Raw genomic sequence first — 16,357 nt, 5'->3', positions numbered from 1 at the left:
ATTATTTTACTATATTTATACCTACTGTTTTTGTACAGTCCTAAATTGTTCTTTCCAGCACATTATGTGCATCAGGGGACAAATTCTGCTTTCAGTTATAATGGTGAAATGACAATTGACTTTGTTAGGATTGCATGGGTGTAAGAGAAAAATTTGCCCGAGTATGTAAGCACATTCAGGTATGTGGACTGTAACATAGAATTATCTTTTCTTTTTTTAAAAAGAAGTAAGTCTAAAAATAATACTGAAGGCCTAACTTTAAACAAAACAGCAAGATTCTGAGTAAAGGTTGTCCTCTTGGTCCTTAAGTAATACTGTTATGCCTAGGTATTATATTACCTTATTATTTTCATGGAAAATGTACTGTGTGGCATACTACTCAAAATGTCTTTGCTTCTTTCAATTTAAATGAGGTCCTTTCCTAAATGATTTGTACTATAAGGGCTATGAAAGGAAAGGGCATTTAAAAAGTAGACATAAAAGAATAAAGATTGAGGGCAGAGACCATATTTGGCAGAACACAGTGTGTGTGATTCAACATAGTTTGCATAATAAGTGAAAATTCTTGATGTTGGATATTCTAAATTAATTGGCTCAGCCTTGAACTCCTTTCATCTGTCTTTCTTTTTAATTCTTACATTATCCTTTCAGCACAGTGTATCTTGACACTCAGCCTGCACTGTTCTCTAAAATTGGTAACCCTTTGGGTTTTTTAACTGCAGACCTCACTGCAGGCTCTCTTGCAGTGTCACCTATACTGAGAGTTTCTAATTAAGAACAATGTTGCAGCAAAATGCTGACTAAGCATTAAATCACATACAGAAGAACTTTTGTGGGGGCAGGGAGACTGTTCATGAGTCACTGGATTTCACAAGCAATTAAGTGACTTGAAATGGGTTCTGTGAGGCAGTTTTGCATCTAAACCATGCTGTTTCCCAGCTTGAGAAGGTTAAGCTGATAGTTATTTTGTATGTCAGATATATTTGAAGGAATTCATCTATCCAAAGACATTGCAGCCTTTTATGGTTGTGCAACTAAAGTGCAAATTAATAAAGTTCTATACTTAATCTTCAAAATTAAATCAAGGGCTGAAGATATTTGGCTAATATTCTAGGTTAGGGATCACAGAGATAATACATTACACTGTATACAGGTTGTTACAGGAAGAGTGGAAAATTTTGTTTCCTTAAGCAGTCTTTTAACATTCAGGTTTTAAAATAATTTGATCTTTTAAAAAATGTTTGCAACTTACAAGAAACACGTCACAATCAGATTTTTCTTTGTAGCCAATATCTCTCACAAGAAAGAACGGTTAACACTTTCATGTGAAATGAACAATTTTAACTTACAGAGGCAAATTGTTGAGTAATATAGTACCGTACTTTTAAAAAAAAAATCAGACATACATGAGTGAGAAAACATTTTCAGTTACAAGGATTTTCAACCTACTTCATCCACCTTTCTTTATCCCCACTCCTCTCCATTCTCTTCATGGCATAGTATTTTATGACTGTCTGCATGCATTTTGGGATGGGATGCCAGTTTTCTCTGGAGCAGGGCTGGAAGCAGTATATAGGCACATAAGCAATCTTCTAAGGCTCCAAACTTTTAATAACTGTGTGGGGGAAGGGCCAGACATCTGCTGATTTTTCCTTTGACAGCAGAATCCCTAGAACTAGCCCTTCTTCGAAGTGATAAGTATAGATTTCCATAGGGGAGAGGATATCAAGCGGCAGGAATCAGCAAAGTGTTTTGGTATGTAAGCCCTACATTTCTATTCCTACGAAGATTTGTACAGCTTCCTAACAGTTGAACAATGAGTAGAGAGTAACAAGAAGACACTTTTTGTCTCAGCGTGTTCATGTACCCAGAGATTCATGTATCCTAGGCATTCAAGTCCCCACAGAATAATGAGGTTGGCTTAAAAATCATGAGATTTTTACAAAATACATTCTGGTTTCTTTTTATTTGACTTTTGTATTTTGAGTCTTTAGGGTTCATCTTTTCAAACTTTTCTCCACCTGTGAGGGCTAGAAACTTCTTAAAATATGAAAGTGGAAATTCTCACATAATCATTTGTCTCTAGGAGCTGGGCTTTAAGAAAAGCATTGAAATATTGTGAGACTCGCGTGTGTTGGCAATAATATACGTGTCTCTTTAATATTAAAATCATTCTATGTCAAGTATAAGGTGAAAGCTACAGAAATTAAAATGGTATATATCGGAACTTTGTTCATTTTTCCAAAATATTATTTGTTTTTTCAAAATGATAAAATATACAAAAATGAAAATAAAATAATTTTGAAATGGTCAAATCTGTATGGGATATTTTCCATCACAAACAACTACAAAGTTATTCTTAGGCAACTGACACTTCCTTGTTGCTTATCTGGTATTATTTTGGTTATAGATCTTCTAACACAGTCTTAAATTGGGGGGCAGTCAGGGGCATCTTTCTTTTGCAGGGACAAGTTGTCTAAGTCTGTATTTTTTGATGGTCCTTCTCTGGAGGTTTTTGCAATCAGCATCTTGTGTAAAACTCAAAAAATGTAAAATTTTGTTTTACTGTTACAACTGGTGAATATATCTTATCTGAGAGCTCAGTAACAAGAAGCCAAAAATCTAGATATGTTAGCTTTTCATCTCCCTTGTTGAGTTTTAGTTTGAAACATTAATTTCTCCCCTTTCATCTGTATCCCAAACTCTCTTGTGCCAAGTACAGTGTGTTTCTTTTTTCCATTCCCAGCTAGTAAGGGCTGTGCTGCTACTAATAAATGTGCTATTAAAGATTAATGTTCTCAAAAGGCCATGTTATTAACTGGGAGACCTAAAAGAATCACAGATGGGTCCTTGAGAATGGGTTCTATTGTATATCCAGTTTTTCACTTGCTTTGAATTCATAATCCTGTCCCAATAATCTTGTTCCTTTGGGAACAGATCTTTGTTAAAGAAATATGTATCATTTAGTTGTACTAATTATTCACAGACTCTTTTGAAGTTGTAATGAGATCCTAGATGGAGAATTCAGTGCACTCTCTTCTGGGCAGCAACTGAATGGGCAGCAACTGAAGCCATTTCTGGATACCTGTAGAAAATCTACTGAATATTAAAAGAATCTCTGTATCTGACCCAAATTCATGAAGGCCCAAAGGATACATTTGTTCTTGCCATTCGGTTACCAACCAGTTTCCCATAATCTATAGATAAATGATACAGCAACAGGTGGTAGTAAGTAATGCTCAAGTTCCCAAATGTATTTTTTGTACAAGGAATAATCAGAAATTTGCACAGTGCCATATAGGAATGAATAGTTTTAGAAATTAAATGGCTGCCACTTTAATATAGACGCCAGAATTAAAACCAGTCTTACTGGTGATCTGCAAGACCCAACTGCCTCCATGTAGGAGTCTGCCATATCCAAAATATGAGACCCTGGAATGTAACATCTTCCTCCATGGGCTGTGAGACCAAGGCACACAAATGATTTAACCAATGTCCGACAGCAATTTATTTTGACAGAGCCAGAAATAGAATAATACTGTTTTAGTATTTTACATATTAAAAGCTTTGCATGGAATTTGTTAGTTCTGACAATCCCCTGTAAGGAACTGTTATCATGATTTTTATAGTTGGAGAAATTTACACACAAAGAAATCAATCACCTTGCCCTGGGTCACACAGCCAGTTAGTGGTTGGGATTCAGTGTCAAGGGTTCCTCACTTGCATCACATTGCTTATTCCACTAGACCACAGTGCTTGTAAAACCCAGATCTGCTGATCTCCTGCCTTTTTCCCTATTCATTGACCCACCTTTCCTGTACAGATCTCTTTTTGCCGCTGTAGTGTAATCTATGAATTCATAGAGCAGAAAATTGCAGTATTGGCTATACGGATGCTTACAATTAAGTGAGAGGTTCAGACAGCATTTTTTCAGCAATTTATTTTTTCTGAATTAAAAGACATGAACATCAAATTAAAATAGGCTGAGTAATTGTTTTCTTTTATCTGGCCTGAAGATTGATTCACTACGAGAAAATGGGTTGAAAGATGGAGATCAGAGTTTAGCCCATTAGCTTTTTAAAGCCATTTTCTTCTTTTCCTCCTTTTTCCTTGTCTTTTTTTAGATTTATTACTAAATGTCGCTCTGCATGCTGACAGGACTTATCCTCACCACAAATGAAGGAAATCGCTACCACTGTCACCATCTAAATTGAACTGATACCTGAAATTTAATTTAAAGGGCTTCTTTTAAATATACTCAGCATCTGATAATGCCGACTTTTTATGGAGCTAGCTCTGCTATATTGGAAAAAAAAATATTGTCCTCTTCAACCTCTTTGCCCACATGCCAAAAAAAAAAAATCTAGTAAATGTTTTAAACTATTGAACTTTTGTTCTCTGCAGTTTTACTTTTATTAGAGAGACACTTGATGCCTGATATGTATGGATATGATATGGTCACGGAAATCACGGGGCTGGAGCCGGGTTGTGCGCTCTTCCCCCCCAATCCCCATGGTGGCAGCTGGGGCTGTGCCAGTGGGGTTTGGGCTGTCAATCCCCCCTGATAGGGCTCCAGCTGTCATTTCTTTCCGCCCTCAGCCCTTCTCCAGTTATTTTTAGTAAAAGTCACAGACAGGTCATGGCTCCTGTGAATTTTTGTTTATCGCCAGCGACCTGTCTGTGACTGTTACTAAAAATAATCGTGACAAAATCTTAACCTTACTATGTCAGGATTAGTGTATTAGAGAAACTGACCATGCATTGACAGCATGTATTATTTTTAGAGATGATGAAGATCTTAAATGAATTAGATTTCAGAGTAGCAGCCGTGTTAGTCTGTATTTGCAAAAAGAACAGGAGTACTTGTGGTCACCTTAGAGACTAATAAATTTATCTGAGCATAAGCTTTCATGAGCTACAGCCCACTTCATCGGATGCATGCAGTGGAAAATACAGTAAGACGATTTTATATACACAGAGAACATGAAACAATGGGTGTTACCATGCACACTATAACAAGAGTGATCAGTTAAGGTGAGCTGTTACCAGCAGGAGAGAAAAAAAACCTTTTGTAGTGATAATCAAGATGGGCCATTTCCAGCAGTTGACAAGAACATGTGAGGAACAGTATGGAGGGGGAAATAAACATGGGGAAATAGTTTTACTTTGTGTAATGACACATCCTCACCCAGTCTTTATTCAACCCTAATTTAATGGTGTCCAGTTTGCAAATTAATTCCAATTCAGCAGTCTCTCATTGGAGTCTGTTTTTTTGTTGTAATATTGCGACTTTTAGGTCTCTAATCGAGTGACCAGAGAGATTGAAGTGTTCTCCGACTGGTTTTTGAATGTTATAATTCTTGACGTCTGATTTGTGTCCATTTATTCTTTTACGTAGAGACTGTCCAGTTTGGCCAATGTACATGGCAGAGGGGCATTGCTGACACATGATGGCATATATCACATTGGTAGATGTGCAGGTGAACGAGCCTTTGATAGTGTGGCTGATGTGATTAGGCCCTATGCTGGTGTCCCTGAATAGATATGTGGACACAGTTGGCAACGGGCTTTGTTGCAAGGATAGGTTCCTGGGATGATTCCTGATGTCAGATTTGTGTCCGTTTATTCTTTTGCACAGAGACTGTCCGGTTTGGCCAATATACATGGCAGAGGGGCATTGCTGGCACATGATGGCATATACATGGGTAGATGTGCAGGTGAATGAGCCCCTGATGGCGTGGCTAATGTGATTAGGTCCTATGATGGTGTCACTTAAATAAATATGTGGACAGAGTTGGCATCAGGCTTTGTTGCAAGGATAGATTCCTGGGTTAGTGTTTTTGTTATGTGGTTGCTGGAGAGTATTTGCTTCAGGTTGGGGGGCTGTCTATAAGCGAGGACTGGTCTGTCTCCCAAGATCTGTGAGAGTGAGGGATCATTTTTCAGGATAGGTTGTAAATCTTTGATGATGCGCTGGAGAGGTTTCAGTTGGGGGCTGAAGGTGACAGTTTGTGGCGTTCTGCTATTTTCTTTGTTGGGCCTGTCCTGTAGTAGGTGACTTCTGGGTACTCTTCTTGCTCTGTCAATCTGTTTTTTCACTTCAGCAGGTGGGTACTGTAGTTTTAAGAATGCTTGATAGAGATCTGGTAGGTGTTTGTCTCTGTCTGAGGGATTGGGGCAAATGCAGTTGTATCTTAGAGCTTGGGTGTAGACAATGGATTGTGTGGTGTGTCCTGGATGGAAGCTGGAGGCATGTAGGTAAGTACAGCGGTCACTAGGTTTCCGGAATAGGGTGGTGTTTATGTGACCATCGCTTATTAGCACAGTAGTGTCCAGGAAATGGACTGCTTGTGTGGATTGGTCTAGGCTGAGGTTGATGGTGGGATGGAAATTGTTGAAATCATGGTGGAATTTCTCAAGGGCTTCTTTTCCATGGGTCCAGATGATGAGGATGTCATCAACGTAGCGCAAGTAGAGTAGGGGCGTTAGGGGATGAGAGCTAAGGAAGCGTTGTTCTAAGTCAGCCATAAAAACGTTGGCATACTGTGGCCATGCGGGTACCCATAGCAGTGCTGCTGATTTGAAGGTATACATTATCCCCCAAATGTGAAATAGTTATGCTTGAGGATAAAGTCACAAAGTTCAGCCACCAGGTTTGCTGTGACATTATTGGGGATAGTGTTCCTGACCACTTGTAGTCCATCTTTGTATGTAATGTTGGTGTAGAGGGCTTCTACATCCATAGTGGCTAGGATGGTGTTTTCAGGAAGATCACCGATGGATTGTAGTTTTCTGAGGAAGTCAGTGGTGTCTGGAAGATAGCTAGGAGTGCTGGTAGCGTCGGGCCTGAGGAGGGAGTCTACATAGCAGGACAATCCTGCTGTCAGGGTGCCAATGCCTGAGATGATGGGGCATCCAGGATTTTCAGGTTTATGGATCTTGGGTAGCAAATGGAATACCCCTGCTCAGGGTTTTAGGGGTTTGTCTGTGCGGATTTGCTCTTGTGCTTTTTCAGGGAGTTTCTTGAGCAGATGGTCAGAGCAAATGAGTTAGAAAGTCAGAGTTTAGAGAATACATTGAACTAATTTACCTTTGCATGTATTCCATCTACAAGGATGTTTTCTGAAGATATGATATGATTATTAAAACCTTGGTAATAGCAGGCAGTTGTTGAAAGCCATGAAACATATTTGCTAGAGGCACCTTTGCTCCAAACTAATGAAATTCTTTGTCCTTAGGTTTATGAAAAATTATTAGAAATTGCTAGTGACTTGTATCCTGGCATACCATGCAAGTGGTTGAAACTTGCATGCTGCACAAAATTGAACCTTGCTGCTCCCCAGACCGCTTCTCTCTGTGGCTTCTGTCTTCCTACATCTGAAATCACCTTTCCACCATTGTGACTCCGTGCCTCCATCCTCCCTGTTATGGGGAGGAGCTATGTTAATATGGATTTATTGCTTGGATTGTTTTTAGGAGTGGCCTGTACTGCTAGATGGTTACCATTTCTTTCCAGACTTGGACTTTCCAACCATGCTCTAGTTTCCTACTTACCTCTCACCTCCACCACCAGTTGTTTGTCTGCCACTATTACACCTTGGGCATACATATCAGGTCTGTGTGTACGTTGCAAAAAGTATGCAGTGGGTTCATGCTGAGTTCAGATCCACTGCAGTTTGAACCTACCTGTGCCAGGAAAATACAATGAAATCTGTACCTGAAGCCATCCTTCCTAAACAACCTCCTGTCTTGAGACCACACAAATATATTGAATATAATTCTGCTGCACCTTTATTAGAGGAATAAGAACCAGATGTTATTGGTCCTTTGAGGAATTGCTCAAGGCAGATTTCACTGTAATAGCTTTTAACCTCAAATCAGTGTTATCATGGAGTATATTATATAACAAATGGTTCTTGACTCTGCTTCATCAGTATACTCACTTTTAAAAAGAATGATAAGGTTTTATAGAGTTAGTGAATTAATATAGAAGAATCAGTGTCAGAGGTCACTTGATGATATATTATGCAACCCAGTGTACATATGATACAATTTTTCAGTTTAGGAGTTAGAAGTCTCTTGCTTGAGCATATAATGTAACATGAAACCGTGAAGTACCATAAGTGATGGGGAAAGACCACATGCAAATCATAAGTGATTGCACAAAATTGTTAGCAGGATTTTTCATTTAATCTATAAGATTGCACTGTCAATTCAACAGCAATGAAAGAAAGAAAAATCAAAAAAGAGAGCTAAAAGAGAACACATGCAAAAAAAAAAACAGAGAGAGAAAAGAACAGGAATGGGGAAAGGGAAGAGATGTGAAAAGTGAGAGGGCTGGAATTGTAAGAGAGAAGACCATCCGGAGCCATTTTCAAAGAAGAAAAATCCAGAAAGAACATTGTGTACTGTATCAGTTCTGGGGATTCTCTAAGCACTTAGCCTCAGCCAGGATGGAGCTGCTTCGCAGACACTGTTGCAGGAGTAGCCACGACAGCAGGGGTGAGCAAACTCTGGCGCGGGGGCTGCATCCGGCCCTTCTGATGTTTTAATCTGGTTCTTGAGCTCCCGCCATGTGCCGTGGCTCCCGGAAGCAGCGGCATGTCCCCGCTCTGGCCCCTATGTGTAGGGGCAGCCAGGGAGCTCCACATGCTGCCCACACGCCAGCCCCAGCTCCCATTGTCTGAGAACCTTGGCAAATGGGAGCTGCAGGGGTGGCACCTGCAGACACAGCAGCACACAGGGCCGCCTGGGCACGCCTCCACGTAGGAGCTGGAGGCGGGGCATGCCGCTGCTTCCGTATTCCATCCCCTGGTTTCCACAGAGTAAAGTACTGTGGCAGTTTTGTGCACTGCTGACCGACTATTGCAGCAGCATCACAGTGATTCCGCTGAAATTTGTCTTTTTTTGCACGTAAAGGCAGCGGAAATTTCAGCCTTAACTTATTCTGGTTGAGTTTCTGCTTCATAAACAAATGTTGCATTTTCATGGTTAATATTTGGAATTATTTTTTTACACTATAGTTTTTACAAAACTAATACGCTGAAATTTTAGTTTTGTTTACAAATTCTGACATATATTGTGTTAGTTTTAAGAATAGTATAGATTGTAATAAAACATCAGTTAATTTTGTTAAGTGAGACAAATGGTATTCATCAAATAGAAAGCAGATTTGTGAAGGTGAAAAATTAGATTTACCTAGTGTATTCTCAAACCAAACTTTATCACTGACCTAATTAACTGATATTGAATGAGCATGATTTAATTTTACTGTATAAACAATATCATGGAAATAAGATCTACAAAGTTTTTTTTAGTCTCCAGTGATACATAGTAGTGCATTTAATTTTCCAATCACAAATTCTATTCAGTTGTAAGATTTTTTAAATTTTCTGTTAAAATCCTATTATAATCTATTAAAAACACAATTCTTCCCCAAATAGAGATTCTGATTAAATTAGTTCAAAGGCAACGAAGTCAGAGGTACTTACAGAATTTGTTATTCTTAGATTATAAATTCTTTGTGGCAGAGACTGTATGTTTGTACGTCACCTATCATGACAGTTAATGGGTTTAGTTGCTGATATTTGTTGTATAATATTCTTGAATGACACAGATCAGTGAGTTTAAGTTCAAAATTGTATGGGCTGTAAGTTGAACAAAACAGATGTAATTACTTGATTAATCATTTGTATGTCTGATCTCCTAAATAAAAAGTCCTGGTGCTGCAGCTGTTGAAGATAGAGGGGGGCCACACCCAGTGAACTCCTTGTTTCGTTTTAGTAGTAGCACAGTGCATGCTTACCCAGGCCACTAATAAGGCTTGAAGTTGGCAATACTGTCATCAGTTCTTGCTCTGACAGATTCAGCCTTTCCACAGATGAGCCTCCGTCTGTTCATGGTGGTGGGTTTGATGCCTATCTTTAGAAGGGAGCATATTGTGGTATTTGAATGATAAATCCCCACCTTAGGGTAGCACCAGTCCTTGGAGGCTACTTAACCCTGCTTCTCAGGGCCATCCAGTGCTAGGCAAGGATGGCCTAAGGTTGGGACCCTACTGAAACCCCAGTTAATTCTCCGGCATCAAGCCATCACCTTTCTTGGGATGGAGTCCCATGAAACTCCCCTTCTAGATGGGGGGTTTAAGCTGCAGTTCACTACAGGAAAAGAACATTCAGAATGATGGCCAATGACTGGTTTTCCCCTCTCATTGAGTAAGAGGTCTACCTTGTTCTTGGTGGTCGTCTTGCCTCTAATGTATTTGTAGAATGTTTTCTTGTTACCCTTTATATCTCTAGCTAGTTTAATCTTGTTTTGTGCCCTGTCCCTACATACTTGTGTTATTTGTTTATATTCATCCTTAGTAATTTGACCTAGTTTCCAGTTTTTGTAGGACTCTCTTTTGAGTTTCAGATCATTGAAGATCTCCTGGTTAGTCCAGGGTGGTCTCTTGCCATACTTATGTTTCCTATGCAGTGGGATAGTTTTCTCTTATGCCCTTAATAATGTCTCTTTGAAAAACTACCAACTCTCTTGAACCGTTTTTCCCCTTAGACTTGCTTCCCAGAAATTTTCCTACCAATTCCCTGAGTTTGCTAAAGTCTGCCTTCTTGAAATCCATTATCTTTATTGTGCTGTTTTCCCTCCTACCGTTCCTTAGAATCATGAACTCTGTCATTTCATGATCACTTTCACTCAAGCTGCCTTCCACTTTCAAATTCTCAACCAGTTCCTCTCTATTTGTCAAAATCAAATCTGTAACAGCCTCTCTCTTAGTGGTTATCTCCACCTTCTGAAATAAAAAATTGTCTCCAATACATTCCAAGAACTTGTTGGATAATCTGTGCCCTGCTTTGTTGTTTTCCCAACAGATTTCTGGGTAGTTGAAGTCCCTCATCACCACCAAATCATGTGCATTGGATGATTTTGTTACGTATTTTTTAAAAAAACCTCATCCACCTCTTCTTCCTGGTTAGGTGGTCTGTGGTAGATGCCTGCCATGACATCACCCTTGTTTTTTTACCCCTTTTATCCTTACCCAGAGACTTTCAACAAGTCTGTCTCCTATTTCCATCTCAATCTCAGTCCAAGTATATACTGCCTGTCCTTCCTGAGCAAGCTGTACCCTTCTGTATCAATATTCTAGTCATGTATATTATCCTACCAAGTCTCTGTGATGTCATAGTTGTGTTTATTAACCAGCATTTCTATTTCTTCCTGTTTATTCTCTGTACTTCTCACATTAGTATACAAATATATAAGATACTGATTTGATTTCCTCCCACGTTCTCTCTTGTCTCTCCCTTATCCCTGCTATAATGGCCCATGCTGCCTCCAGATTACGACCCTTCTCCCAGATGTCCCAAGTTTTTGACCAACCTGTGGGCTTTTGTCTCCTGCCCTCGTTATACCTAGTTTAAAGCCCTCCTCACTAGGCTAGCCAGTCTGTATCCAAATGTACTCTTCCCCTTCCTTGATAGGTGGACCCCATCTCTTCTTAGCAATCCTTCTTCCTGGAATCCCATGATCAAGGAAGCTGAAACTCTCCTGGCGACACTATCCTCACAGCCAGGCATTCACCTCCAGGATGCATCTATCTCTGTCTGGACCCCTACCCTTGACCAGAAGGATCGAAGAGACCACAACCTTCAATCCCAGCTCCTTCACTCTTACTCCCAGAGCCCTGTTGTCACTTTTGATCTGCTCAGGGTCATACCTCACAGTATTGTGAAAGCTCGAAAGCTTGTCTCTATCACCACCGGAAGTTGGTCCAATAAAAGATACTACCTCACCCACCTTGTGTGTCTAACATCTGATAATGAAATATAAGACACTGTAAACATTTTGACTGAGGGACATTCAAAATCTCCAGTCACTTGTTGGTGAGTGGAGAAAGGAGTGAATCCAGCGACGAGACATAAAATGTAGGGCTGTCAATTAATCACAGTTAACTCACGTGATTAACTCAAAATAATTAATTGCGATTAAAAAAATTAATCGTGATTAATTGCACTTACAACAATAGAATACCAATTGAAATTTATTAAATATTTTGGATGTTTTTCTACATTTTCAATATTGCTTTCAATTGCAACACAGAATACAAGGTGCACAGTGCTCATTTTATATGATTATTTTTATTACAAATATATGCACTCTAAAATTGATAAACAAAAGAAATAATATTTTTCATACAAGTACTGAAGTGCAGTCTCTTTATCATGAAAGTGTAACTTACAAATGCAGATTTGTTTTGTTTTGTTTTTGAGTGCAGTTATGTAACCAATGTAAAACTTTAGAGCCTACAAGTCCACTCAGTCCTACTTCTTATTCTGCCACTCGCTAAGACAAACAAGTTTCTTTACATTGACAGGAGATACTGCTGCCTGGTTCTTATTTACAGTATCAAGAGGACATGCTTCCATGCTGCTGATGCTCATTAAAAAAAATAATGCGTCAATTAAATTTGTGACAGTACTCCTTGAGAGGAGAATTGTATGTCTTCTTCTATGTTTTACCCACATTCTGCATATATTTCATGTTATAGCAGTCTCGGATGATGACCCAGCAGATGTTCATTTTAAGAACACTTTCACAGCAGATTTGACAAAACGCATGAGAGATTTCTAAAAATAGCTACAGCACTCGACCCAAGGTTTAAGATCTGAAGTGCTGTCCAAAATCTGAGAGGGACAAGGTATGGAGCATGCTTTTAGAAGTCTTAAAAGACCAACATTCTAATGCAGAAACTACAGAACCCAAACCACCAAAAAAGAAAATCAACCTTCTGCTGGTGACATCTGACTCAGATGATGAAAATGAACATGCATCAGTCTGTACTGCTTTGGATCGTTATCAAGCAGAACCCATCATCAGCATGGAAGCATGTCCTATGGAATGGTGGTTGAAGCATGAAGGGACATATGAATCTTTAGTGCAAATGACATGTAAATATCTTGTAACACCAGCTACAACAGTGTCATGCGAACGCCTGTTCTCACTTTCAGGTGACATTGTAAACAAGAAGCGGGCAGCATTATCTCCTGCAAATATAAACAAACGTGTTTGTCTGAGCGATTGGCTGACCGAGAAGTAGGACTGAGTGGACTTGTAGGCGCTAAAGTTTTACATTGTTTTATTTTTGAATGCAGTTATTTTTTGTACATAATTCTACATTTTTAAGTTCAACTTTCATGATAGAGATTGCACTACAATACTTGTATGATGTGAGTTGAAAAATACATTTTTGTTTTTTTACAGTGCAAATATTTGTAATAAAATATAAATATAAAGTTAGCACTGTACATTTTATATTCTGTGTTGTAATTTAAATAAATATATTTGGAAATGTAGTAAACATCCAAAAATATTTAAAATAAATGGTATTCTATTGGCTTGATTAATTTTTTTAATTGCATGATTAATCACGATTAATTTTTTTAATTGCTTGACAGCCCTAATAAAAAGTTATAATACAATTTATACAGGTACAGGGAAACTTTCATGAAAATAGAACTCAAATGACATAATTAGAATATTTTTGAGCAGCTCTTCGTTATATACGATATTTCCATCAATATATGTCATTGGATTTAGCCTTTAAAAAAATTACTTTTATTCAAACTAACAAATCTGTAAATAACTCAAATTGAAATGAAATGTGCAGGTCTCAAAAAGATGGTGTAAAATAAGTCTTAGAACTGACCCTCAGGATCAGATTACAATAAGAGACTGATTCTGGAGGCATTTCTATCTGACATCTTTGTTACTTCCAGAAATCTCTTCCGCGACAGTTGCTGTAATAAACTTTTTCAAATACACATTGTTGGGAGAGAGCTCTATGGGGTATCTTTGCAAATGAAAGCCTAATGATAAACTGCTTTCAAAAGTAGATTTCTTTCATTTGTAGGCATCTTTTATTATCCACCAATATAAAACAGACCTGTATGACCATGTAAAGGCTAAAATGTCCCTTCTTACAGCAGAAATCATCAGAGGGAGCAAAGATAGGTCAGACAGAGTTTGGGGAGCCAAAATAGGATCCATGGATCCTGAACATCTGGAAGTAAGCACATATCCAGAGCAGAATAGTTGATGCTTACACACATCGCCGCTGGTAGCCTGGTTTTATATTGTTTTTGTATCTGAAGCCTTTTTAAATCTGAAAGGTTCTAATGGATTTTGGTACCAATTTATATTATTTCACTGAAATAATAATTTATCCATTATCAAGGTGGACAATACCAGCCTCTCTTCTGCAGTTCATATTCCTTCAAGGTGAGATGCCTTTACCAGCAATGTGCCTTTACCAGTTATGATGTTCTTGGCCACTGGGGTCATGTTCTTACCTGCAGGGCCCCATCAATAAGAAGTTTGGGGGAAGATTTGGAAGGAATATTGATGGCTCCCAAGCCAGGAGAAATGTCTTGATGCTTTAATTATATCTCACATATTTTTATTTGGGAATTCCATCTTCTAGTAAATCTAAATATTTTTATCCTGGGGCTCAGATAATAACTAAATGAGAATGATGCGCTTTGCCATATCAGATTTGACTAGTGGTCTAAATAGTCCAGTATCCTTTTTCTGACGGTAGTCATTACCAGATCCAGCATTGCCATCTCTTGCAATTTTGTTGTGATTTGGGCTTTGTTTGGTATCTTTTCATAAAGCCCTAATTCCTGGAGGGATGTGGTTACATGAGAATCTCAGCTTTTTATTTTGTTTGTTGAAAAACTTGAAAATAGGAATCATAAAGGCTCAAAATCAAGAAAGTAAATAAAAGAAATCCAAAATATATTACTTTTAAAATCTCGTGGGTTTTTGGGGCCTGACTCATGATTAAGGCTAAGATTTGGTCACGGTTATTTTTGGTAAAAGTCATGGACAGGTCAAGGGCAATAAACAAAAATTCACGGCCCCAAGACCTGTCCATGACTTGTACTATAAATACCCATTACTAAATCTTGGCAGTTTGGGGGGGCACAGATGCTGTTCTGGAGGGGGTTCTGGGGTGCTGGGGGGGGGTTGGGGGGCTTGCTGGTGCTGGTGGGGTGCCTCTGGGGACCCACTGGTGCTCGGGGTGGAGGGGAAGCTGGGGTGCCTGCTGGCGCTGTGAGGGGCTCTGGGGCACCTGCTGGTGCTCGGGATGGGGGGTGGCCCGGGACCGCCGCCGTGCTGATGGGGGTGGCCCAGGACCCCCACCACTGTTGGCAGTGGGCAGCCCAGGACCACTGCTGCTGGCAGGAGAAGACGGGGGGCTGATGCAGCTGGCCCCGGGGCCACCCGAGGAGCTCGAGCGGCCCTGGGGTCAGTCACACCTGCCAGGTGCAGAAGTCACATAGGTCCTGAAAAGTCACAGAATCGGTGACTTCCGTGATCTCCATGACAGACTCTCAGCCTTGCTCATGATATTTGTGCCTTTGGGACAGCATCTGCAGATGCTTTAGTGGAAGGTTCAAGAAACCCTTCTAACGGACAATTATGGAATAACTAGGGAAAGTTTCTTCCTAGCCTCCATCACTTTGAGGTTGGTTTATACCCAGAAGCATCTGGGATCATATCCTGACAAAAAAGCCAATGTTTTCAATCCTATTTAATGTAACTGTGGGTGTTCTCATTATGCATGTAAATGAGGAATCCTTTTTGAATTCTACTAAGCTCTTGGCCTTACCATTTTATTGATATGCTCAAAGAAAATCAGAGACACATAACTGTCCATTATTATCCATGTCACATCATATTGATCTAGGTGTTTTCAGTTTTATTTTGAATGATAATTTCAGTCATGTTACATGCTACTGAAGTGAGGCTCACTGTTCTGTAAAAACACACTCAACCGTAGTGCCATCTTTAAAGACAGGTACATTTGCTATCCTACCCACCAATCCTCCTTTGGAATAGATGGTTTTAAGGAAATATTGCTAAATGGGGGTCTCTGACTAAATAAGGGTGGCTTCTAAACTAAAATATATAGTATGATGAGAGTGTTTGTGCATGATGGAATTACTCTTGGCATGCAAGAAAATTCCCTCTTCGTTTCTACAAACAGGTTGGGAATATTGTGAAGTTCATATTGTACAGTTTGTACAGTCAAGTTACTCACTCGCACTAGTTTTCACTGATTGCTATGGAATTACTGCTGATTTATATTGATGTAAGTGAGAGATGAATTGGGTCCTTGAAGTTTGCTGTGAGTGCAGTTTAGTGAGGTTCTGCTGTATCATTCTTTCTGGGGGGAGGGTTTCCCCATATTCTATGGACAGTGAAGAAGAGGAGCTGCCTAGTCTCTAGATTGGTAATCTAGGGGAGTGTGTGAATTGCATTCTGTGATGGGGTGATGAGCACTTGGTATCAA

At 39.4% G+C, this 16,357-nt stretch overlaps 1 protein-coding gene across 4 annotated transcripts in view; it reads left to right on the top strand.

Moving 5' to 3' along the window:
- The window catches only part of SYN2 (synapsin II), a 418,695-nt gene that overhangs the window by 162,102 nt on the left and 240,236 nt on the right, over positions 1 to 16,357 (top strand). The gene's annotated exons all lie outside the window — the stretch shown is intronic.

Source organism: Caretta caretta, chromosome 7 (assembly GCF_965140235.1).
Source record: "Caretta caretta isolate rCarCar2 chromosome 7, rCarCar1.hap1, whole genome shotgun sequence".
Taxonomy (NCBI): domain Eukaryota; kingdom Metazoa; phylum Chordata; order Testudines; family Cheloniidae; genus Caretta; species Caretta caretta.
Note: the sequence above shows the minus strand (reverse complement) of the source record. Positions and strands in the feature narration are given on the sequence as shown.